Source organism: Pelophylax lessonae (genome assembly GCF_965119305.1).
Source record: "Pelophylax lessonae genome assembly, chromosome: 10".
NCBI lineage: Eukaryota > Metazoa > Chordata > Amphibia > Anura > Ranidae > Pelophylax > Pelophylax lessonae.
In genome coordinates, this window is record NC_138777.1 from 209,175,341 (window position 1) to 209,180,046 (window position 4,706).

Sequence of the window (4,706 nt, forward strand, 5' to 3'; positions counted from 1 at the left end):
AGCCTGAAAGCTGCATGCAGTCTGAGATAAGGCAACCCATGTGACTCCAGAGCTCCTTTAAAGCTGGCTACAGGATTCTGTGATCACACAAGAATCCAGTACTTGACACCAATTTGAGTCTGTATTGCTTTTTTTACAACTGATTAATGATAAACTACAGGTTTTAAAGTATCAGCGGTTGTTTTTCCCCGAAGAAGCCCCACTGTGCAAAACATGTTGGGAGTGTTTATGCTTTTACCGCTGCAAAAATAAGGACAACAAGACAATGTTAATCGTTTACATGTTTTTAATATGGAATATTTTAATTTTGTAATTCAATAAACTTTGAATTTTTTTTTATCGGTGTAATTAATCACAGACTATTTCAAGCATCTTAAAAGTCCCAAATCTATCTCCTCTCAAATCATGTAAATAATCTAGTTAATATAAAATAATTAATAATTATACCCCAATCAGAACCAAAAACTATATGAATTAGGACTTTTTGCATTGACACTTTGTATAATATTATTTAATATTTGTACACAGATGTATATGATTTTTTAATGTAACCATTCACTGAGTAATTTGGTTGTAAAAACACCAATATTTGAATCATAGGTGTTTGCAGCCTATTGCACAAACACACATGGACGGGATAGTGCTCTATGCTGTGCGGCTTCCTGTTCATTCACAAACTGAAGCATAGCAAACAAAATGTACTATGCTTCAGTTATGAATGAACATAGTGAGTAAGTGTGTTCATTTAGAAAAGTAAGGGGCCGGTAAATGACATATTTTCTAGTTCCTTCCCCCAATCTCCATTCTGGAATCGTAACACAGGGTGAAGCCCAGGCAATAGGAGGAATCAACACCGCACGTAGTGATTAGTGTGTGCCCGGGCATACCTGGCACACCCCCTGTGCACTCCTATGATTTGAGTTTAGTATAGAAGCAGTGCTTGGTTCACTTTGATAATAATATAATAGATTGTAAAATTGTACCAATGCCTCTCCTCATTTAGCCCTCCGGTAGAGAGGGTATCCAGAATGTAATTCCAATATGTCTCCTGTTGACAGAGCTTATGGAAACGCTCTGCTTCAGGAAGACCTTTGGGCATGGTTTCGATAATCCAGACATGCAGCCCCAGGGTGGACTTATTGTGAAACTCAGAGAAGTGGCGGGAATACTGTGCTTGAAGAGGCAGTGCTCTCCAAATCGTATCCTTAAGGGCCCAATAGTACGACCCACATATAGTAGTTCACAGGGACAAGTACCACAATACACTACAAAATCAGACGAGCCGCTGTAAAAGTCAATGTTGTAGGTCTTGCCCTTGGCCACAAATTCCTTTTGACCGCGTTGTACAAAATCACACGTCTTGCGAAGGGCCAGTGACACTGATACATGCCTGTGGGGGACATAAACTAAGGGAAGACAAAATAGAACTTGAAGCAGATGGCCCCAGTTTGCTAGAAGCTACCTTATTTTTCAAGTTGGGAGCCCTCCTGTATGTGACTCTGTTTTCTGTTTATGTTTCTATTTATGTTTCTGTTTTCTGTTTATATTTCCATAAAATATATACGCCCCGGTTCACACTAAGTGCCGGTTCACACTAGGGCGACCTGTGAGGCGACCTGGTCGCCTCACAGGTCGCCGCAGGTCGCCTCCCATAGGGAAGCTACGGACCCGTTCTAATAGGAGCGACACAAGTCACTCCGACCTAGAAAAAGGATCCGGAGCTTCTTTGGGGCGACCAGGAGGCGACCGCCATAGACTTCAATGACTTGCACCGCGATCTCGGAGGTCGCCCCTGCAAGTAGCGTCGCGGTAATGTGAACCGGCGCTTATGCGATGCGGGAAGGCTGCGAATTTGCAGCCTGTTCCCGCATTGCAAACGCACCCCTGGCAGTTCACACTGCCATATGCGATACGATTGGGGGTGTCAATGTAATCTTAACGACACCCCCAGTTTGATCGCATATCGCAGTGCGATTTTGCAGTTCGCACAGGATCGGATCACACAAGTGTGAACCGCTGTGCGATCCGATCCTGATGCGGCTGCAAAAAAGGGTCCTGTGCGTCTTTGCTGTGGGTGCGGTGCGAATTTCAGCCATACAAAGTGTATGGCTAAACTCGCACCGCACAGCCGATCGCATGTAATGAAGGAGCAGTGCGCTCCGACATTACATGCGATCGTCGCAGCCGCACTAGTGTGAACCGGCACTACAATTGTATGTGGGTAATATGTACACAAGGATTCTAGTCTTGTTCTCCTTTTTATTTTTGGTTCTGATTGGAGTATATTAATAATTATTGTTAATTAACTAAATTGTTTACAGGTAATCCCATTCCCTCCATATCATGGGTGGCTTGACAACCCGCTACATCCATAGTAAGTATCCTACTATATAATAATTTGCATTATTAATAGCATATATGCATGTTATCTGTTGGAGAGATCCTAACATAAGAAAAAAATTGTATCTATATCACTTTTTTTTCTAGCAACAAATTTATTTATTTTTTATGTAATTTGGAATTATAATAATCCCCAGCGGTCTAGAGACATTTTTACTAATATAATGTTATGCAGTATCTATTATCGTTTTTAAAGCGGAGTTCCACTTAAAAGTGGAACTCCGCTGATCTGCTTCCTCCCCCCCTCCGATGCCCCATTTGGCACCTTTCAGTGGGGAGGATGCCACGGCGTTGTCCCCTGGAAGTTTCGGCCCCCTCTTTTTTCCTCCGCTGCTGGGCTGATTACAAAGCGCAGCGCGCTTTGCGTATGCGCAGTAGGGAACCAGCAGTGAAGTCGAAAGGCTTCACTGCCGGGTTCCCTTACCCTGGATGGCAGCGGCGGTGGCACCCGAGAGCCGATATGTAAATCCGCTTCGGGTGCCGACATCGCGGGCTCCCTGGACAGGTAAGTTCTACTATTTAAAAGTCAGCAGCTACAGTATTTGTGAATACTGTAAATACTGTAGCTGCTGACTTTTTTTAAGGGGGGCGGAACTCCGCTTTCAGACCAGGCCTATTTTTGACACTTGGTGTTTACAAGCTAAAATCAGGGGTTTTTTTTGCTAGAAAACTACTTAGAACCCCCCAAACATTATATATATATATATATATATATATATATATATATATATATATATATATATATATATATTTTTAGCAGAGACCCTAGAGAATAAAATGGAGATCGTTGCAATATTTTTTATCACTCTGTATTTGCGCAGCGGTCTTCCAAACGCAATTTTTTTGGAAAAAATTCACTTTTTAATTAAAAAAGAAGACAACAGTAAAGTTAGCCCAATTGTTTTCCATAATGTCAAAGATAATGTTACACCAAGTAAATAGATACCCAATATGTCCTGCTTCAAAATTGCGCACGTTGGAATGGCGACAAACATTGGTACTTAAAAATCATCATAGGTGACAATTTAAAAATTTCTGCAGGTTACCAGGTTAGAGTCACAGAGGTCTAGGGCTCAAATTATTGCTCTCACTCTAACGATCGCGGCGACACCTCACATGTGTGGTTTGAACACCGTTTACATATGTGGGAAGAACTTGCGTATGCGTTCGCTTCTGCTCGCGTGCTAACGGGGACAGGGCACTTTAATTTTTTTTTTCCTATTTATTTTATTTATTATTTTTTATTTTTACACAGTTTTTTAAAAAAAAATTGATCATTTTTATCATCCCTTGTAATAGATGTAAACATCCCTTGTAATAGAAATAGGCATGACAGGACCTCTTTAATGTGAGATCTGGGGTCAAAAAGACCTCAGACCTCACAACTACACTAAAAAAGAAAAAAAAAATTGCTGAAAAAAAAAAAAAAAAAACGGCCCTTTAAACCGGTTGCTAGGAAACGACGTTTGACGTTGCTCCGGTCCTCCAAGACCATAGAGTCGAGTGGGGGCCATCTTGCCCTCACTCGACTTCCTTTCTGTGAGGAGCGGTGACCGGATCGTTTTCCCTGCTTCCGGCGGGTCCGGTAAGTGGGGAAAACTGACGGGACGCTGCGGGAGGGGGGCAACTCTTCTGCTGCACCGTAGGGTGATCCCGTGGCTATTCTCCCGCTGGAACCACCCTGAAAACCGACCATCTGCCATTTAAATAAATACCACGGTTTAGGGCAGCTATCTGCTGCCCTAACCCCGGTATTTAGCGTTAAAGGACCAACGTATAATGACGGCAGGCATGTAGGGTTCAGAGCTGGCTTAAGACATTGCGCTGCCTGGGTTGAAGAATGAAATGCTGTCCTCCCAACCCCACAAAAAAAAAAAAAAATCATGCCCACCAAAAAGAGCCCAAATCCATTTTTTTAATATAAATATAAAATTTAGAAAATATTATATATACTGCCATCTTTTTCCATAACTCACCACCGGACCGGTCCACCAAGCACCCTCGGTTCTCTTGTCACTCCTGTGTCTGCTACGTCCCCCCGCCCTAGAAAATCCAGCCTGCCCCACGTGAGATGGAGTGCGCTGATGTCTGACGTCATTGTGCACACCACAATCATGCGAGGAACTTTCCCTGGAAGAGACACTCCGCCTCCTCATATTCATCAGTTTGCACTACAGGCCGCAGTTTTAGATGGGAAAATGCTGCCTGTAATGCAACGCAAACCAATGACACACCAAACTGCTGGAAGCAGTGGCGTAGCGTGGGTTGTCAACGCCCGGGGCAAGGCAAGTCATTTGCGCCCCCTA